This window comes from Syngnathoides biaculeatus, chromosome 6 (assembly GCF_019802595.1).
Source record: "Syngnathoides biaculeatus isolate LvHL_M chromosome 6, ASM1980259v1, whole genome shotgun sequence".
Lineage (NCBI taxonomy): Eukaryota > Metazoa > Chordata > Actinopteri > Syngnathiformes > Syngnathidae > Syngnathoides > Syngnathoides biaculeatus.
The window spans coordinates 22,553,709-22,575,592 of NC_084645.1; the positions used below are offsets into that span (position 1 = coordinate 22,553,709).

The following is a 21,884-nucleotide window of genomic DNA, read 5'->3' on the forward strand; positions in this document are numbered from 1 at the left end:
CTGGTGTTTTCATTTTAAAGCTAGAGATGAGAAGCCTTCAACTTTCCTTTCTGGTCTATCCTTCAGTAACGAGGGACGGGTTGATATCAGTCCCGAAAGGTGGGGTCACTTTTCACAATTGGCTTTTTGTATTCCCTGAAAAACATCTTAAAGTGCGTTAGTTAAACTAATAGACGAGAAAGTGTTAAAGGTTTTACACCTAATCTTGGTGTCAGCTCTCATTTCTGAAGGCTAAAGATACAATGAAAAACTTAACATCGTAGAAGAATGAGAGGTGGAAAAACAGATGGATCGTGTGTCTCGCTGTTTCTAATCAAAAATGAGTAGTTGGTATGCTAACTACAAAAAGTGCTACGGCAGATGGATAAAGCCCTTCTTGTGCGGAACTATATCTTAAAAAAATGTTCACAGCTGGTTAGAAAATCCATCTGCCTCACAGATCCGAGCATCTTCTTTTCCTTTCGGCTTGTCCCGTTAAGGGTCGCCACGGCGTTTCATCTTTTTCCACCTAAGCCTATCTCGTCCATCTTCCTCTCTAACGCCAAGTGTCCTCAAGTCCTCCCTGACAACATCCATCAACCTTTTCTTTGGTCTCCCTCTCCCTTTCTTCCCTGGTAGCTCCATCCTTACCATTCTCCTACCAATTTGCTCACTCTCTTGCCTCTGGACATGTCCAAACCATCCAAGTCTGCTCTCCCGAACTTAGCCTCCAAAACATCCAACTTTGACTGTCCCTTTAATGAGCTCATTTCTAATCCTATCCAACCAGTTCACACCGAGCGAGAACCTCAACATCTTCATTTCTGCCACCTCCAGTTCGGCTTCCTGCCACCGTCTCTAATCCGTACATCATGGCCGAACTCGCCACTGTTTTATAAACTTTGCCCTTCATCCTAGCGGACACTCACCTGGCACATAGAACAGCAGACACCTTCCGCCAAGTGTTCCACCCCGCTTGGACCCGTTTCTTCGCTTCCATACCACACTCACCATTGCCCCAATTATTTGAAGTCGTCCACCCTCGCTGAGTGCGCGGGTTCAAATCTGGCCTCGCTTGTATGGCACATCCCAAAAACATGTAGTAGGTTGAGTGAAGACTCTAAATTGCTCGTAATTGTGAATGTGACTGATTGGCAGGTGACCAGTTCAGGGTGTACTCATGCTAGGATTTAATACACTAACGTATACCCATATTTCTATTCTATAAAGTATTACAGCAACCTGAATACATACCTGTAGAGTGCTCAAGCTGACTGATAAGGATTTTTCAAAATGCCATGTAGGCAGGTACTAGAAAAAGTACTCGTGTGTTTTTGTACACGCTATTCCGACATTTGCTTTGTACAACCATTTACTGCCTCCATTTGAAGGCCAATGTGAAGCATGTGATGGTCATGGAGATCAAAACTTCACCCCACGCCAACATCAAAGAGCAAAGAAAAAAAAAATAATAAATTGGCAACATTGATGGCTACGTTAGCTCATTTTCTACCGCAGTGATTGGTTTTCTCTGGCTGAAACATCAAGGCGGCACGCATAATGTCATTTATTTGACATGCTAACCTCAAACGCGACTTGCGCGCGGCTTCGCCGGGACACGGCAGCCGTCTGGTTTTCGCTAATCAGCGTGAATGAAAACGACGTTGCCCAAATAAACACAATATGCGGACACGTCAATGTCGGAGTATCTTTGAGGTCGCCAGCAATGTGTCGTGGAGTGAAACGCGTTGCTGTAGATTAGCCCACCGATCAGTTTTCTGCGGAAAGTGCAACAAGGCGCATGACCGTGAGGGAAGTTCGAATTCCCCCACAGCTGTTTTACCTTCCATTTAAAAACTATAAATCATAATTGCGCAGGCTCGTTTGATCATGGAATGATTTTTGGGATGGAATATGTAGAGCTCAGTCAGGGTGCTGAATGTTGTGCATCACTTGTTTCATTACATCAAAATAAAAAAAAAAAAAAAAAAAAGGAAAAGACCTTACAGGACAAGCTGTGTCCAAAATCAAAGAATGCCCCCATGGGAGGACGTTCCACTTGAATTCCTTTTGTTATGACAGAGGGGGGGGGGGGGGGAGTTTTGAGAACCCCCAACGCGGATAAAATTGCAAATTTCCACACTCCAGCCCATCTCCGGTTATCGCTCCTCCCGTTCTCTGTTCAAGAAAAACGGTTTTGAACGTCTTAAGTGAATTGTAAAAGGTGGGAGACCCCACACTCGACCACGCAGTTAAGGATTTACGATCGTAACTACTGAACAGGTGCGACGTTTACGATTGTCGACCCTGATGGTTTTGCGTGTAGGTTGTGGAGGAAATATGACGAGATAATCGCCCAGGATTGTGTTGCTCAGAATAATCTTTCAGAAACATCTGAGAATCGGCCCCCTGTCCGCTTTTATCACAAGCGAGTGAAAATGCTCAAATTTGAACAGATTGTCCGTACTTGTGTACAATGCTATAATCAGAAAACAGTGAATACTTCACCCAGTCTTGGTCATACACCGTTGTTAAAAAAAAAAAAAAAAAAAAAAAAGATTGTGTACAATGTGACTGTTTAATCCATAACTCTGTCTATGCGAGCCGGGCTGGATATGAAAGTGATACAGTGTCGGGTCAGCGACTGCGGGCTCCGATAGAAATATGAAAGGTTACTGGATCTGGTGTTTATCACAACCCAAAGTGGAAACAAAGTTGTAGCGAAAACACAGACGCCGGCGCGTAACCGAGACGCGGATGAATACGCCAAAAGGGCTTTGTCCATGCGGGACAACAAAACAAGTAACCCTACACACGCCAGGCGCTCCGCGAGCCCGGACCCGCCGCGCTTGAATTTCTATGAGCGCGCATGTACGAGCATATGGGCGTAAGATAATCCCGTCCCGAGGCGGGCAGATGGGAGCAGCCGGCCATGAAAGCGCGACGTGACATCTCTAAGTGCTCTCACTTGTCTGGCCATTGCCCAGAGGAAAACACAGCAAGACCGGCGTAAGCGAGACCAGCAAAGGCTCCTTCTATTGTCCCTTTCGGTCCGAGGTCGTACCCACAATGGGTGGTTCTACGTGTGGTTTGCCCATTGCATTTTAAGGGTTTGGGGTTGGGACTTTTTTGGGAACAGAAATTGTTTGCATGGAGGGGGTCATTCGGGATATATGATAGAATTGAAAAGCAAATTCTTCTTCTTTTCCTTTCGGCTTGTCCTGTTAGGGGTCGCCACAGCGTATCATCTTTTTTCATCCAAGCCTATCTCGTGCATCTTCCTCTCGAACACCCAACTGTCCTCGTGACCTCCCTCACAACATCCATGAACCTTCTCTTTGGTCTACCTCTCGCTCCTTATCCTGGCAGTTACATGCTCAGCACCCTACTACCAATATACTCACCCTCTCTCGCCTGTGGACATGTCCAAACCATCGAAGTCTGCTCTCTCTAACCTTGTCTCCAAAACATCCAACTTTAGATGTTCCTCTAATGAGCTCATTTCTAATCCTATCCAACCTGCGAACTCCGAGGGAGAACCTCAACATCTTTGTTTCTGCTACCTCCAGTTCTGCTTCCTGTTGTTAGCGGAGACTCTCCTGTCACATAGAACAGCAGACACGTTCCGCCAACTGTTCCACCCCCCACTTGGACCTAGCATCTGGACATATCCAAACCATCGAAGTCTGCTCTCTCTAACCTTGTCTCTAAAACATCCAATTTTGGCTGTCCCTCAAATGAGCTCATTTCTAATCCTATCCAAGCTGCTCACTCCGAGCGAGAACTTCAACATCTTCATTTCTGCCACCTCCAGTTCTGCTTCCTGTCGTCTCTAATCCGTACATCATGACCGTGCTCACCACTGTTTTATAGACTTTGCCCTTCATCCTAGCCGATACTCTTCTGTCACATAGAACACCAGACGCCTTCCGCCAACTGTTCTACCCCGCTGGGACAGGTTTCTTCACTTCCTTACCACTCTCACCATTGCTCCGGATTGTTGACCCCAAGAATCTGAAGTCGTCCACCCTCGCTATATCTCCTCCCTGGAGCTTCACTCTTCCCCCTCCGCCCCTCTCATTCACGCACATATATTCAGATTTACTTTGGCTAATCTTCATTCCTCTCCTGTCCAGTGCATGCCTGTATTTGAAAAGCAAATTATGCAGTTTAAAGACATGGCAATAATGGATTTTGCATTATGAGATACTCGTACATTCTGTATGTGAGGTGCGGATATTGTTTTTGCGCTCGTGTACTCAGGGTTCGTCACTCTCAGGTTCCACTCTCGTTTTTGTGACTATGAGTGTGTATAGAGAAATGTTGCTTTGCAAGTTTTTGTCAATCAGATCATTCAAGTGATTTGATTCATCGTTGCAGCCGTGTCTCGCACTTTGAATTCGTATTATGATATAAACTGTTGAAGGAAATTTTGCGGTGGTCTGTGATCACGTGAAAGATCCGGAATCATCTTTTCCCTCCCAGAGTCCTCTGTTTCTCATCCACCTTTGTTGTGATTGTTAATAACTTTTCCATATCTGTGTTTGAGGATTATACAGTGCTTCACATCCTGTGAATGTTTTCACCAGGGGAAATGTGGTAGTTTTAACCCCACTTGGGGAGGAAAAAAATAGATCTATTTTTTTGGATGTGGCCTCAGAAAGGTGCATCCTGAACTCTTATTTCCAGAGGACTGGGCCAGCGCAACCGAGACCGAAAGTCTGCCCGCGAGCAATCGGCACCTCATCACCGTGGACTCCGCAAACTTCACAATTGGCGTACATGTGCCCATGCTCACAACGAGGCTAGACACCCGGGACGCCGCGGTCGCGTCGAAGCCCAGCAGAAATGCGCCGTGGGCCAAACTGAAGGAACCGTAATCGCTTATGACAAGACCCGGCTCCTCTTTCCCATACCAGACCTTTAATAGAAAGTGGATTAGGACGGAGCGTGTTGTTACCTGTCAACACGTCCTCATTTTAGAGTACGCGGGCGCCATGCGGGGACGACCCCGGCGATGATGTCATTTTTGGAAGCGTCTTTGTCTTGGAAAAACCTCAAACGTAGCTTTGGAAATTCACATTCTGACCCCCCCCCCCCCCCCACCTCCACCCCTCCCAATCCCCCGACAACCCCCGCCCTCGTCCTCAAGGTCCTCTTAAGGGAGTTGCAGAAAAGCTCGAAAGTGAAGCCAGCGGAGAGCGGGGCCTTCAGACAAAAGCCACAAAACTGTCTCTTTTTTTTTGCCTTTGTGCGCTACTGCGTTGTAAATATTCAACGCGCGCACAATGTTTGACACATTTTGACTGTAAGCAGTATTTTGCCGGCGGATGAAAGGCGGATGATCGTAAAAAAAAAAAAAAAAAAAAAAGCAAAAACAAAATCCAAACGTGCTGTCACTTCAAGATTCGGGCTGTTTATTGTCAGGTGCAGAGTGAAATTCTTACTTGCGTGCTTCCGTTCACCAGTACAGAAAAGCCCAATAAAAAAAGTAAAAGGGACTAAAAATGAAACTTAACAGACTTCTCAAAGTATTTTGACACTTAACTCCGCGCAGTGTGATAAAGAATATTAAAAATTTATGCGAGACAGCAGACTGCATTTACAATGCAGGTCCAAGCCCCTGTTTCTGTGCTCGTCGTGATAATAAATAATACACAAATAATAACAGTATTAAACATTGTGTTTATTTGGAGTGGGCCTTTTGAATTTAATGAGGGTAAACTTTATCGCACAGGCCTCCAGCTATACTTATTCTCTTTATTTAATAATGGTCATACTACAATTGCAGCATATTTACATCTTATTGAATGGTCTGTGCTTTCTATGTAAATAAAATTAGTTTTTATGCTTCTAGTTGCATCGGCAGATATGTTTGGGACTTTTATACATAATTGGAAGATGCCGGATTCAATGTGTTGGTTTTTTTTTTTTTTTTGGGGGGGGGGTAGGAAGGGAGTATCCATATGCCACCGTTTGTGTGTTCTGTCGTCAAATATTACCCCAAAACATTGTCTCATTTAATTCTTCTTCTTCGTTAATTTTAAAGTTAAGCGGCGCCCCCTGGTGGGTTACCGTTCTTCTAACATGGTGGATAAAGTAAATAAAATGTGAATTAATGAGCCTTAAAGGCAGCTATTTTGTGTATAACAAATATATTAGACCAGCACCCGACAGGTACTGTATTTAGTTTTGGTATTTACCAATTTTGGGGGTGGGGGTAGATTGTACTTAATATCCTGGTATGGAGAAACTCTTCAACTCAAATTCTATTCTAACTAAGGCGGCACGGTGGATCAACTGGTAAAGCGTTGGCCTCACAGTTCTGAGGTCCCGGGTTCAATCCCGGCCCCGCCTGTGTGGAGTTTGCATGTTCTCCCCGTGCCTGCGTGGGTTTTCGCCGGGTGGGGACTCCGGTTTCCTCCCACATCCCAAAAACATGCAACATTAATTGGACACTCTAAAATTGCCCCTAGGTGCGATTGTGATTGATTGTCTGTATGTACCCTGTGATTGGCCGGTGACCAGTTCAAGGTGTACCCCGCCTCCTGCCCGTTGACAGCTGGGATAGGCTCCGGCACGTTCCGGGACCCTCGTGAGGATAAGCGTCAAACAAAATGGATATTCTAACTAAAACATCACAAGTGTTTCCCCTTGACTTTTTGGATACAAAGCACATTACAATTTCTCAAGATATCAAACTGGACATATTGACGTGAATTTGAATTATTTTCAACTTTTCAAATTGTATTCAGGGTTATGAATTTGAGTTTGAAATTCCTCATTATTTTTCCGACTGGAAAGCTTCCTGAAAAGAATTTTGATTAAACGTGTTTTACGATTCTAGGGTCGTATGAGTCGGACCTGTGCTTGTTTTCTCATGGAAATTGAGAAATAACACTTTTTTTTTTTCCAAAAGTGTTTGTTGTTGAATTCTCAATCACATGAGTAAAAAAAATTTTAAAAAAGTATCCCAAACACACAGAAAAAAAATGGTTTTTGTTGTTAGTGAGTTTCTGATAAAAAGTACAAAGCACATTTAGATTATACGCATAAAAACGCACACAAAAATGTATCTGTTGAGTTCCTGATGAAAACAATAACATTCATCCAAAACATAAAGAAACGCACGGGAATTGTTTACAAATAACCATTGGTGATGAAAAAAAAATTAATCTTCATGCAGTCATATTTGATTCTTTAATAGTTGGTAGAAACAGTTCAAGGTGTTTATTATAAAAAGTCATGCTAGATAGGAAGGCAAGCGAATTACTTTATTCTAAGCTTGTGGGGGAAAAACAATAATTTGCAGTAAAACGTACTTATTTCTCCAACTGCACTTGCGTTCGAACGGCATCAAGCTTGCGTCTTACCTGCGCTGGAGATTGCCTCTTTCGCGCCCGTCCGTGTCACACCTGAACGCCCCTCGGCTCTTTGCTCGCTCCCCTACCCGCGAAAAAAAAAAAAAAAAAAACGGCAGCAGCCGCAGTCGACGCTCCTTCCTCTCGACTCCAAATCTGCGCAAGCGATGCCGCCTGATACGGCGAGCAATTTTCCGCGAAATGCGTCCACTCCCCTCGAATCGAGCGCTCTTGAACTCTCGGTGCACTCCGAGCGTGTGTTTGCATGTGTGTGTTGGACTGCAGGCTCGCCCCTTGAGGGACAGACCACTCACTTTTAATTGGGCCCCTAAACTCAGTGGGAGGGGCCCCGCAGCATCTGTCCGGAGGAAGATGAATAGATAATCTTTTCCAGTCCAACAAAAAAACACTTAGAAGATTTTTTGTTGTGTTCTTCATAAAAAAAAATATATTCCCACCAGATTCCCGGAATCTCGCAAAGGTTCATTCTTGTAAGATTTTTTTTGTAGCCTCAAAAAATTTTCTCGAGTCTCTCAGTATTTACCGCGATCTCTCTACAATATTTTGTAAGGTCTCGTGAGATTTGCTGAAGTCTCACAAGATTTGTTGGAATCTCACAGGGATTTTATGTACTCTACAACATTTAATTAACACTCGTAATGAACTCTTTAGACACTATTTTCTGAAGTCTCTCAAAACTCTGAAGACTCACAAGATTTGATGGAAACTCATAGGATTTTACTAACCTTCAAACATTCTTTAAAGTTTCTTGTAACTTTGTAAAGTTCCCTAAGTCTCACAATATGTGCCAAAATCTCACAGTATTTGTTGAAGTCTCACGAGAGTTTCTGAAATCTCACAAGCTGTGCTGTAAACTCACAAAACTGTATTCTCCGAAGTCTCACGAGAGATTCTGAAGTCTCAGAAGACTTGTTGCAATTTCCTAAATTTTTTGGGGCATCTCACAAGATTTGCTACACTTTCTTGCTGGAGGATTTGCTGGAAGACTTAATGAACTCCCCAAGCTTTCCTTCTCACGAAATTTCCTGGTCTCGCGATATCTGCCAAAATCTCTCAAGATTTGCTGAAGTCTGACCAGATATGTTGAAATATCACAATATTCTCTGAAGATTTATGGGATTTTCTGAAACTTTACAAGATTTGCTGCAGTCTCCACAGATTTTCAAGAATCTTAACAGATTTGTTTAAATCTCTGAAGAGTTTCTGAATTATTTAAAGTCTCTCAATATTTTCCCGAGATTTACTAAAGAATCGCGGGATTTGATGAAATCCCCAAAGACCTTCTGAAGTCTCACAAGATTATCATGACTTCAAAAATAAAGACTGCTCAATTTTTTGTAATTTTTTTTATTTTAGAGGCCTATTCTTTGGAAATTTTTCTGGAAAACTTCAAATGGTGCCAGTTTGTTGAGGTTTTGTTCCATGAATAGCTGAATAAGTTATGAGTGAGCAAAAAATTAACTCCCATGGGGTCCATCTCCATTTTTCCAACTTGCCATTCCAGACGCAACCTGAGTATGAGCTCCAGTTCCAGCTCCGGTTTCTTCCTTCAAAGGCGAGTGGAAAACAGCAATATTACAGATATGAATTTTGTGGATCATGTTTTCCAAATGATTTACTCAACGATCAAAGGCCGACTTGACGATGAAGCACATGTGGCAGACTTTCATGCATCCAAGGACGTGGTTGCAAGTAAAGTACGCATTAGTAAAAACGCTTCCTCCCGAACGTTAGTTTCATTTACAGACGGGAATTTGGTAGGTGTGATCACATTCACGATATGGTTGAAAAGCGGTGAAAAACATCTGGGAGAAACCAGTTGGAAGTCAAACTGTGGACATTTGGAAATGCTCTAAAATCTTAGCCTAATAGCATAATTGAGTGTCATTTTAACTTATTCTCACGATATCAACAATTTCTTTTTTTTTTTCCGTCAAGGAAATGTTTACCTGAACTTGAATTATGCATATTTATAATTAACAGATTTTTTTTTTTTTTTAAAGGTAAAATGAGGGGCAATGTGTCACATGCAACATAGCTTAGTGAGAGAGCATTGCTGTACTTTAGATGTTTTGATCTTATTTCTTTCACTTGGTCATACCTCAAAATTTGACAAAAACAAAAAAAAAAAAAGCATGGTTTATAACTCAAAAAACTAACTTGGTGCACTCTTAAATCAAGGTGTCACTGTGCTCCCTGAAATCTGGTTCTTTTAGTCAGGATTACGCTCAACTACACTTTCACAGACGACATTCAAGTTCTCTATTAATAATAATTTGCATTCACGTGCCGGTTCCATTCCAAAGAGCATCAAATTTTTGCAAGCGCAGACCGAGACGGCCTGTTCTTGTCCCTTTTCCCGACTTCTTTTTCCAAATGGAGGTCTGAGAGTCTGAAATCCCGACACCGGAACGTGTGTACAGTAAATATAATTTCTTCCACGTTTCATGTCGGCGGCACCGTGCCTCAGCTGGAATGTGCTGGCCTCGCAGTTCTGAGAAACCGGGTTCAATCCCAGACCCTGCCTGCGTGAGTTTCCTCCGGGCGGTCCGGTTTCCTCCCGCATCCCAAAAACATGCAACATGAATTGGACACTCTAAATCGCCCCTGGGTGTGATTGTGAGTGCGGCCGTTTGTCTCCATGTGCCCTGGCGACCAGTTCAGGGCGTCCCCCGCCCCCTGCACTTTGACAGCTGGGATAGGCTCCAGCAGAGTAGCACACATCATCTCCTCAACTGTGCTCAAAAACCGACCACGCTGACGGTGGAACACCTGTGGAGCGCCCCATCCACTTTCTTTCTCGTAGAGATTCTAGTTCTGTATCAATAATAATTTCATTTCACGTGCTGGTCTATTCCAAACGGCAACACATTTTTGCAAACACAGACCGAGACAGTCTCTTGTTGTCCCTTTCCAACTTCTGTTCCCAAGTGGAAGTCTGAGAGGCTGAAATTCCGACATCGGAACATGTGTGCAGTAACTATAATTTTTCTGCCATGTTTCATGTCAATAAGTCACTTTGAATAGTCGGAAATTTGCAAAAATATACTTTCCCCGATTTCTCTACGAAGAGCCAACCTTCAATTTAGTCCTGTTTTTCCCCTTTGCCTTTGTATAAATTCTGAATTCTCATGTTGCGTTTCCAAGTCCGAAGCGTCCCGCAACCCCGAACGACGCCTCGCTATCTCCCTTGGAAACGTCCGTTTTCCTTCTGCAGGGTGGGGCAACCCGGCCTGACGTCTCCCAGACAGGAGTGTGCGGCCTTTGTCCCCTGGCGGATTTCTAAATAAAAATTGATTTCATTGGCCCGCCTGGTACATGAACACACACAGATGTTATGGGTTTTTTTTTTTTTGTTTTTTTTTCCCCCCCCTCAATCTGGCACAAGTTGTGGAAGTTTCAAAGAGCAAAGTACACACAGGGGTGCTGTTAATAGCGAGCCAGAGTTTTGGACTTCATTGCTTTTTGAATGCCCGACAATGCACTTTGAAGCGGGAAGAAGCCATTGTGGGTTTCGGTCATTTTACAGTTGCGCGACCTCAGGGGAGGAGGTTACGGGTTGACGGGTTAAAACAGAGTCCTCCCTCCCAGCTGGGCGATTTAGACGGGGGTGTGGACTTCCCCTGGAACAGCACACACACATGCAATAAATCTGAGTGATGAACAGCGCGGATGACGCATATATATGTGAGGGGAAATAAACGTGGGTGTGTCCAGCGTTCTCTGTTGGAATATTGCCTGGATTTGTGCCACCGTGCACGATCACTGCTCAAATAAATCCCCAAAATACAGTACGGAAGTGGTGATGTGATGACATTCTTACACTCCCTGACACTGGATTTGTTTTGTTTTTCAAACAAATGAACTCATTCACAGCCGTCAATGTACAACATCAAAGGCGGAATATGATTTTCAACGGGCAGCCATGAAAGAGGGTCCCGCTTAGTTTCTTTGTGAAATTCCCGTTTGCAAACCACTGGAAAGCGTATCAGATCCCTGTCGACGGCGGCAGCGAATTGGGATCAGCATAGCTTTTGGGTGGAAGACAAAGAGTAGACGGTCAATCTTGGCTCGTCACCTCACTTTAGAGGGAGAAAAATTCCAAAACGGTAACAGTTTAAGCAACTCATAAGCAAACAAAACATGGATGGTATTAACTGAGCGAGGCGGCATGTTGGATCAGCTGGTAAAGCTTTAACCTCACAGTTCGGAGGACCCGAGTTCGATCCGGTCCCGCCTTTGTGGAGTTTGCATGTTTTCTCCGGCCCCTCCGGTTGCCTCCCACATCCCAAAAACATGCAACATTAATTGGACACTCTAGGTTTCCCCTAAGTGTGATTGTGAGTCTGGCTGTTTGTCTCTCTGTGCCCTGCGACTGGCTGGTGACCAGTTCAGGGTGTACCCCGCATCTTGCCCCGTTTGACAGCTCGGATAGGCTCCAGCACTCCCCGCGACCCTCCGTGAGGATAATCGGCAAATAAAATGGATGGATGGATTAACTGAGCGTCTATTGCGGTGGGTAGTTTGAAGTGTGTGGCGCGATCGTGAGAATAGATGATGTTTACTGAGTGAATTATTAAAATTCATGTTAAAACAGTTTCAACTCGAGCCTTGCGGTCAGTCAGCGTGTCTTAGTTGGATAGCTGTAAAAAAAATAAAATTTCCTGTCAAAATCCCTTTCTCAGTCTTGGTTTTGTTGTTTTATAGTTTGAGGTTTCACAAAAAATAAAAATTAGGAGCATTAAAGTCACTTTTTTTTTTTTTTCAAGAAAATGCTCGTTTTTTCTTCTCCTGTGGTCACTTTTGCGGCGGGAACCAACACGTGATTTAATGTCGATTACCAATGAACAAAAAAAGCTAGAAGATTTTTTTTTTCTCATGGAAAAAGAGAGTCTAGGTGGTTTTAATCGTCGTAGACAATATTGCGCACAATATAATGGGGTTTTCGAGTTAAAATTCAGTTAAAATTTTGAAAAACAACTGGCAATATGATGAGCCATGCTTCAAAACTGCTGTCGGCGAAATAGTTAATATTTTGCATTTGGACGTAGTATCATATGTCACCTATGTGTGTGTATATGTGTTGGGGGGGGGGATAGTGGATTGGGTTGTGTGGTACATTTCACACTTGGCACTCACTCGTCCCTTCCAGTTGTGTTGAGAGCAGTTGTCATGACAAATGTTTTTCTCCGTTGCGCTGACCTCGTGATGCGATGGCGGGATGACAGTTCTTTCTCCTGTTGTGTAAAAAGGCAAAAGCCAGATGAATACCAGATGTTCCGGCCCGGCACAGATACTTTTAATTTAGCCGCATCTCCGTCTAAAAGGATAATAGGGCCCTTGCGTTGGATCTCATTATATCGTGCGAGGCTTGTAGATTGTTGTGGTTGCGGTTGTAAATTAATTGAGGGATGTTTGCGGGTCTCGGGGAGACTTGTTCCCAAAGCAGCTGTCAACTGGTTTTAAGATCCGGAGTAAGAGGTCTGTGACAGCCCAGCGTGGGGTTCTTTCATCCAATTAACCCTCCTTGAGCTTCATCCACATGGGAAAAAGTGAGGGACAAAGCTGCCTGTTTTTGTCTGGCACGCTACAAAGGAAATATTGTGCTTTTTTTTTTTCATATTTGAAAGCCATTTCCAGGAGTCTCCAATAATGTGTCTGTATGATTTAATCGAAATACTTTCCACCGATCATATCTGGCATTTTATTAATATTTTGGGATTGGCTGGAATACCTGAATTTGCCAATCCGACGAATTACCTCATTCGTGAGCTCTGCCGTGCCGCCATTGTATGCTTGAGTAATTATTTTCTCAATGACTGTTGCATGTTTTACGACTATTTTGTGCAATCACTCGGGCAAACGGTTGGTTGGCTACGGCTAGCTCGCGAGCATGAGTTTCATTTTATTTCCTGAGGATGCAATTGACACCGATTCGGCAGCAAGGCCCAGGTGCGCTCACCCGACAAATGGACAAATACAAGCCATTCTGTTCACTAACCATTCTTCGTCTTCTTTTTCTTTCGGCTTGTCCCGTTAGCTCCATCCTCAGAACCCTTGTACCAATATACTCTCTCGCCTCTGGACACGTCCAAACCACCGAAGTCTGCTCCCTCGAACCTTGTCTCCAAAACATCCAACTTTGGCTCTCCCTCTAATGAGTTCGCCTCTAATCCTATCCAAGCTGCTCACTCCGAGCGAGAACGTCAACAGCTTCATTTCTGCCACCTCCAGTTCTGCTTCCTGTTGTTTCTTGAGTTCCACCATCTCTCATCCGTACATCATGGCCGGCGTCACCACTGTTTTGTAGACTTTCCCCTTCATCCTAGCAGAGACTCTTCTGTCACATAGAACACCAGACACCTTCCGCCAACTGTTCCACCCCGCTTGGACCCCTTACCACACATTCTGTATTGTTAACCTCAAGTATTGGAAGTCGTCCACCCTCGCTATCTCTTCTCCCTGGAGCTTCACTCCTCCTCCTCCGCCCCTCTCATTCACGCGCATATATTCTGTTTTGCTTCGGCTAATCTTCATTCCTCTCCTTTCCAGTGCGTGCCTCCATCTTTCTAATTGTTCCTCCGCCTGTTCCCTGCTTTCATTGCATATCACGATATCATCTGTGAAAATCATGATCCAAGGGGATTCCAGTCTAACCTCATCTGTCAGCCTATCCATTACTACCGCAAACGGGAAGGGGCTGAGAGCGGATCCCTGATGTAGTCCCACCTCCACCTTAAATTCTTCTGTCACACCTACGGCACATCTTATCGCTGTTCTGATGCCCTCATACATGTCCTGTACTATTCTAACATATTTCTCCGCCACACTAACCATTAACTAAGGCTAATCTGCGCTAACACTACTAACATTACAATGATGGCTACCGTCACGAGAACCCATAATAGAAGAGGAAACATCACTTCTGTTTTCACTCGTGGAAGCAGCACTTTGTTCCTCAGCCTTCGTCAGTCCTGCATAAATGAGATCGGACACAGTGCCAAACACAAATATCGCACTCGTTGGTTTTCACGTGACTCGCATAAGAGAGCAATTAGCACCGCTGGAGGAGAGCTGCTTGGTAAAGGATCAGGCGGCCGGCCAAATACTTTCCCTGTTGGAGGGATTAACACGTCATATTGGCAAAACTTTCACTACTTCTGAATGTTTGTGTCGTAGCTCGCACGCTGTCAGTTAATACAAGGCAGAGGGTACATTTCTAGTCTCCGTTTGGCTTTGTAAAATGAGGTGCAAGCGCTCTGATGCGCTTTTATTAGAAGCCCGACTGTCTTTTGGGGGTTTATAACTCGTTTTTTGGGTTTGTTTTTTTTTTTTTCATATAAACACTCGCGCGGCGACAGCAGGTCAGCGTGTATGCTTGTGTATGCGAGCATGCAGTCGAATCTGTAAGTCATTTCAGGCTGCAATCAGGAAAAATCTCGAGCGAAAGAGCCGGCTCGCTCGCCCAGGCAGCTCCCGCACGCGCTTTGCGAGGTTTTTAATGGCGCTGTAGCTTAGCGCTCATTTGTTGATCTTGATTGCACGCAATGCCACCTAACAGGCGCAAGCTGAAGCGGCCATTTGTCAAGTTCACGCAAGCGATCACGGGCCTTATCTCAAGTAGACTAAAAGAGCGACAATAAACGCCTGTTATTTACCAGATCCCTCACGACACCAGTAAACTACACAAAGCCAGGAAATGAGTACGGTACGTGAATGGGGTAAAACCGCATCCCCTGATATTTACACTGGACTGTCAATAAATGCTCCATTGTAAATGTAGCAGTTTTAATGTAAATATTTCAAGCTCAGGAGCACTTTTGTCGGAGTCATGTCATGTTTTTCTCAGGAAGAAAATTTGTATTATCTATAAGAAGTATTTAACAATAAAGTCACAATTTTACCATAAAAACAATTGTAACGTTGAGGACGAAAAACACTGATGTAAAATGTATGTATATTGAGGAGTATTAAAAGTGTAGTCATATTTTTTTTTTCTTCAAAGAATCATATCACAATAATAAAGCTGAAATATACATCCATCCTTTTTGCCAGCCGCTCATCCTCACAAAGGTCGCGGTAATGCTGGAGCCAGCCTATCCCAGGTACAGTGAAGAAAATAAGTATTTGAACACCGTGCTATATTGCAAGTTCTCCCACTTAGAAATCATGGAGGGGTCTGAAATTTTCATCGTAGGGGCATGTCCACTGTGAGACAGATAATCTGAAAAGAAAAATCCAGAAATCACAATGTATGATTTTTTTGTGTGATACAGCTGCAAAAATGTATGATAACACCTGAGAAAACCAATGTTAATATTTGGTAAGTAGCCATTCTTTGCAATTACCGAGGTCAAACGTTTCCTGTAGCTGTTCACCAGGTTTGCACACACTGCAGGAGGGATTTTGGCCCACTCCTCCGCACAGATTTTCTCTAGATCAGACAGTTGTAGAGAAACACGGAGTTTCACCTCCCTCCAAAGATTTTCTATTGGGTTTAAGTCTAGAGACTGGCTAGGCCACGTCAGAACCTTGATATGCTTCTTACGGAGCCACTCCTTGGTTTTCCCGGGTGTGTCCTTTGGGTCATTGTCATGTTGTGTAGCACACAAATCAATTATTTTAAAAAATCATACCTTGTGATTTCTGGATTTTTCTTTTTAGATTATCTCTTTCACAGTGGACACGCACCTACAATGAAAATTTCAGACCCCTCCCCTCCATGATTTCAAAGTGGGAGAACTTGCAATATAGCAGGGTGTTCAAATACTTATTTTCTTCACTGTAACTGGACGCCAGTCAGTGGCAGGGCAAAAGATGAAATATGTATGCGTGTATTTGAATGTATTTATTATTTCCAAAAGACGAGGGGGTGGAAAACTGTCATAATTACAATCCTTTTTCTTCTCTTGAATTGTGTCAACCCGACAAACGTTCTGCGGACATGCACAAATAATAAGCATTCCGCAACATCGTGTCAGAACTGCATCCATCTTCGCATATTCACACAAATGTTTCAAATCTGGATTAAACTGATCATTATCCCCCAAACTAAACGTTCACTTCATAACAAACAAAATGTAGTACATAAATCCATATCGGGGCATAGCAGTCGGACCTCGGCAAAACGACGACAGCAAATACGAACGTCAGCAAACCGCGGCCACCGCAAAAGCCACACAGTCCAATTAAATGCGCATAAACAAAAAGGCCCATTTGGGAGTAAACATGCAAGCGCGGAGGGGACGCTGTGCATGTTTATTTATCACGTCTTTGGCTTTGTTAGCGATGGACGACTCTCTGAGCGTGTGATCATTTATTTATTTACAGCTCTGCTCACTCTCTCACGTTGCTGCTTCCTAATATTAGCATACGCCACAAAACTCACACAATCACCGGTGGCCAGTTACCGAGTACAAATACTTTATTGCTGTATTTAAGTAGATCTTTCAACTGCAGTATTTTGTACTCCATACGTTGTGAAAATTGCCTTAAATGTTGTTATTATCATTAGCTAATTGATCATTTTTTTATGTATCAGTTCACAACATTTGGTGTGGCGGAGGAATATGTTAGAATAGTGCAGCGGTGAAATGTGCCATAGGTGTGACAGAAGAATTTAAGGTGGAGGTGGGACTGCATCAGGGATCCGCACTGAGCCCCTTCCTGTTTGCGTTAGTAATGGATAGGCAGGACAGATGAGGTTAGACTGGAATCCCCTTGGATCATGATTTTCACAGATGATATTGTGATATGGAGTGAAAGCAGGGAGCAGGCAAAGGAACAATTAGAAAGATGGAGGCATGCACTGGAAAGGAGAGGAATGAAGATTAGCCGAAGTAAAACAGAGTAGATGGGCGGTGGGGGAAGAGTGAAGCTCCAGGGAGAAGAGATAGCGAGGCTGGACAACTTCAAATACTTGGGGTCAACAATCCAGAGCAATGGTGAGTGTGGTAAGGAAGTGAAGAAACCTGTCCCAGCGGGGTAGAACAGCTGGCGGAAGGTGTCTGGTGTGTTATGTGACAGAAGAGTATCCGCTAGGATGAAGGGCAAAGTTTATAGAACAGTGGTGAGGCCGGCCATGATGTACGGATTAGAGATGGTGGCAGGAAGCAGAACTGGAGGTGGCAGAAATGAAGATGTTGAGGTTCTCGCTCGGTGTGAACTGGTTGGATTGGATTAGAAATGAGCGCGTTAGAGGGACAGCCAAAATTGGATGACTTCGATGGTTTGGTCATGTCCAGAGGTGAGAGAGTGAGTATATTGGTCGAAGGGTGCTGAGGACGGAGCTGCCGGGCAAAAGAGCGACAGGAAGACCAAAGAGAAGGTTGATGGATGTAGTGAGGGAGGACATGAAGACTATGGGTGTTAGAGAGTGTGAGAATGTGATTAAAATGTCATTAAATGGCCAGGTAATCCCACAAGTGAAGACGGGCCACTTTCCCTAATCTGCGGCTTGCAGGAGTCGGGAGGAAAGAACCAATAACGGGCGTGGAGAGGAGGGAGCGTCTGCTTGAGGAAATGGACTGCTCTCTTATCTTGTGCTCACTTTAAAATTGAATGTTATTTTAAGAAAAATGCAACCCCCACCCCCTCCCCAAAAAAAAGAAAAAAGCTGCTTCATCCACATGTTGAAGTTCTGCAAACGAATGAATTTGATTTTCACAGTCCAGAAAAGATGCCGCCGTCTTGAAGCCGCTTTCCTGCTGCTCCCTTCCTTTGCGTTCGTTTCTTTTGGCAGAACGCGCGGGCGAAATAGTTGCGCCGACGTCTGTCTGGGACTCTTGACCGGCCCTCGCATTCCTCTCTGCTGAAATAAACACGACGCGGATCTCATCTTGATAACGTCGACGGCGCTTCTGAAGGAGGTCCGAGAAGCTCCACGGGAGGGCGACGTGTTAATTGGGACCCGCAGGAGAACTTTGAACACAGTTAGCAACCTCCTCCCATGTCCACTCGGATGTGTGTGCGTGTTGATGAAGGGCAGCTGTGTGGTTTTATCGCAACGGCCTCTCCCGCCTCCACCAGCTGCCGTCGCTGCGTAAAGTAAATATTCCAATCCAACGGTAACAATCTTCTCTTCCGCTATTGAGTCGTTCAGCTCGATAGCGGGCTTTATCGCGCGCGATATGACAAACAAACAAGCCTTGTGATCTCCCTTGTGCGCGGCTTTGGCACGCGTCTATCGCCAGGTCTGGAAAAGCTCTGACTTTGTCATCTTTTGCACTTGAGCCCAAACCCTAACCCCCAAAGCCTTCCGGGTTCTGACTTTTCTTGACTCTTCGCCAACCGCAGAAAAGCCTTTTCACACCGCACTTGATTTTCTCAGTGTTCACTTCACAGAGACGGTGTGTTTATTTTTACGTCCTCCCTTTATTCCATACCGTTAACTGTAAAAGTCTGCCAAAGTTGTTTTTGGTGGGAAATACTTACTGGCAGTATGTCCCCACTTCAAGAATTTGGGGTTTAAAAAAAAAAAAAAAAAAATCCATGACTATCCATTTTCTTCCCCACTTATCCTCACGAGGGTCTCTCCCAGCTGTCAACGGGAAGTAGGCGGGGTACACCTTGAACTAGTTGCCAGCCAATCGCAGGGCACATAGAGACAAACAGTCGCACTCACAATAATACCTATGGGCAATTTCGAGTGTCCAAATAATTTTGCATGTTTTTGTGATGTGGGAGGAAACCGGAGTGCCCAGAGAAAAGCCACGCAGGTACGGGAAGAACATGCAAACTCCACACAGGCGGGTCCGGGATTGAACCTGTGAGGCCAATGCTTTCTAGCTGATCCACCGTGCTGCCCACATTAATAGTCATACGATTATGATGGGGATCAGTTATCTGCAGATTTTCACTAGTCGCATTCGAGGCTGGTCCCTCACCCTGCAAAAACTGGGAGTCCACCTAAACTGGTGCAGACTTCCCAAAAAGAAGAAAAAAATTGATTGGAATGTGTTTTTCATTTGTAAATTAGTGCTCTATCATATAGTGTAATAAAATGGAAATAATCCATCCATTATCCAAGCCATTTATCCTCACAAGGGTCACAGGAGAGCTGGAGCCAGACCCAGCCAGCTTCGGGCAAAGAGCAGACTCCCATGCTGCCTGCACCAAAGTCTGGCGTGTGTACCACTAGACCATCAGTGACCTACAACAGAAAGAATGAAATGTAAAAATGTTTTTAGAATTTTATGCTGAAATTCAATTGACATTGCGCTACTCCTTTTGTTGTGCGCACCTTGGTCACTTGGGAGTTTATCCATATTTTGCAAGAGGCCTGATTCTGATCTGAAGATACAGTTCCCCCTTTTAATGTATTGTTTTGAGCGACCCAATCGTGGCAATTAAAAGCAAAATCTACACTGTGAACTGTGTCGCTTGTACCACGTCATGAAAATCCAGGTTTAGTGGTGGACTTATCCAGTTTTTGGCCGTCAAACAGGCAGCGGAGCTATTTGGATATTTGAGTGTCGCGCTGGGACAGCCAGGAAGGTCTTCCTGGGTCATTTTGAAGCAAATCTCACTGGAAAGTCACGGGGGTGGTCCACTGAGGTCGCCTGACTTTCCCCAAACATTGAGACGGCGCTCTTCGGGAGATGAAATCAGGAGTCGACTAGTTTGAATAAATTGCGGTTGCCCTTGTTTCCTGTGAGCCAGAGTGCGGTCAACCCGTCAAGTGAAAACCAGATTTCAGAAGCGTTCAACCCAAAAGGACAGGCACCATTTTAAAAGGCACGCGTCCGCTCAACCGGTGCGCTTACTTTTTTTTTTTTTTTTACAGCACGTCTATAGAAGAGGACGGGACGCGGCGGGACTACGCGTTTCGGCGCGTCGGCGCTCGGCATACGTTAAACGGATCTCCGTAGATTGCGGCCCGCATCCTGTTGCGCTGGCCTCGGCGCTTAAGTGCGCTCGCTGGAGCAGAAAGAGCACGGGTGGAAAAAAAGAGAAGGGGAAACCGCCAAGATGGACTTCATGATAAATGGAGGCAAGATGGACTCTACGATAAACTCACCACTGCTTGTCGAGTCAACTCTTTAAAAAAAAAAAAAAAAACTGGTTTTTTTTTTGGGTGGAAAAACACAAATAAAAAAAACATGATTCCTAAATAACAGCCGGTCATTCCTGATAGGAGACATGGCGTCATAGGACAGACATATTTGGCCCGTTCGGTCACTGACAGAACCTCCACTGTTTGTTCTAAGTGTCTTTGCTCCACCGTTGGATCTGTTCGTGAGTGGAGTCCTTTCTCTCAGCAACTTTTCATTCTCAAAGAATTGACACAAATTTCATGAAGTCAAAGAGCGTGACTCCCATTTCAAATCTTCAGCAGGACTTGTAAAGAAAAACATAAAAAAAAACACAACACCGTGTTAGCAGTGGAAAAACGGTCAAATAGGTTCACATAAAAAGTTTACTCTTGGCTATTACTGAAAAGATTTATAACATCGGGCAACACAAACCAGATGTGATTTTTCCGGAATTCCGCCTTTTAAAATTACATTGAAAATTTAAAAAAAAAAAATGTTCTCCGTAACCGTAACCCGTGCCAGAATCCACACTCGTTCATTTTCCGGTCCGACTTTTGGAATCGAGGTGGAAGATTAGGTACGCGTCTGTTGATTGGTCGAATGTGTTCCCTCTGACCAATGAAAATCCTCGTTGTATATGAGGCGGTTCACGGGGCCATTTTCACGTCAACACGATGGTGGTGCTCAAGAGGAAAGACGCGTCTCGAGTGCAGTGATGAAAGTCCTCTGGATTGCCCCGGAATTCTGGATTTTTTAAATTTTCAGGAAAATTGAAGAAAATTTGCCTAAAATTAATCCAGATATTAGTTGACAACTTTGAACGAACATGCGTTTGAGTTCGTTGTTTTTGCTTTCACGAGCGTAGCCTTGTTGCGGCACTAACACCAGTAACAGTAACGCCCCTCCCCTCGCATTCTCTCAAGACGTCGCTTATTGTTCACAGATATCAGCCATCCATTTTTTCAAAAATTTCCCGCGGGGCATGCCCCCCGGACCACCCGTAGTGCTCGCATTTGTACTTTCAGGGATTTTCACAAAAGTCCTCTTTATCTCTACGAGTGAAAGAAATTACGTTCGACCTGGTAAGGCATTGTGCACATGGGGTCAGGACATACTATTGACGATGGATCGAAAGATTTTAAAGGCATTGGAAGTTCACGCAAAACGACAAAAGCACGTCAAACAACTGGAAGCGACGAAAACATAGCTGGTACATTCAGACGTCAACCCAAAGCCAACAAACCTTCCGGACTTCATCCCTTGTTTGCGTCCACGACTAGCGGTATTGCGAGGCAAGATCCGCCGAAACAACTAACCCCAGTCGCGGACAGGGTCGTCAATCACGACTTCAGAGTTCAGAAGCAATTGCTTGTAAAAATGTCTGTATTGTTTACTGATAACGAAACGTGACGTTAATAATTGTCAAATTCATGCGTCGTTTACAAAAACAAGAAATCAAAAAAGTTTTTGGATGGATACGATCTACGAT

General features: G+C 44.3%; 1 protein-coding gene and 1 long non-coding RNA gene across 7 annotated transcripts in view; one reads left to right on the plus strand and one right to left on the minus strand.

Annotated features, from left to right (window-relative positions):
- Window positions 1–7,599, minus strand: part of sema3d (sema domain, immunoglobulin domain (Ig), short basic domain, secreted, (semaphorin) 3D) — a 52,233-nt gene extending 44,634 nt beyond the window's left edge. Inside the window, exon 1 of the mRNA XM_061822746.1 lies at window positions 7,353–7,599. The gene's annotated coding sequence lies outside the window, so the exon portion shown is untranslated. The remainder of the gene's footprint in view (window positions 1–7,352) is intronic.
- Window positions 1–20,386, plus strand: part of LOC133502210 (uncharacterized) — a 186,620-nt gene extending 166,234 nt beyond the window's left edge. For 4 of the 6 annotated variants that reach the window (XR_009795396.1, XR_009795395.1, XR_009795393.1 and 1 more), the window contains one exon: window positions 20,146–20,386. This is a non-coding gene — a long non-coding RNA (uncharacterized LOC133502210). Of the gene's footprint in view, window positions 1–8,865; window positions 8,922–19,406; window positions 19,534–20,145 lie in introns of those variants that run through there. The other 2 variants (XR_009795397.1, XR_009795398.1) reach the window with 2 other exon arrangements.
- Window positions 20,387–21,884: the final 1,498 nt, after the last annotated feature.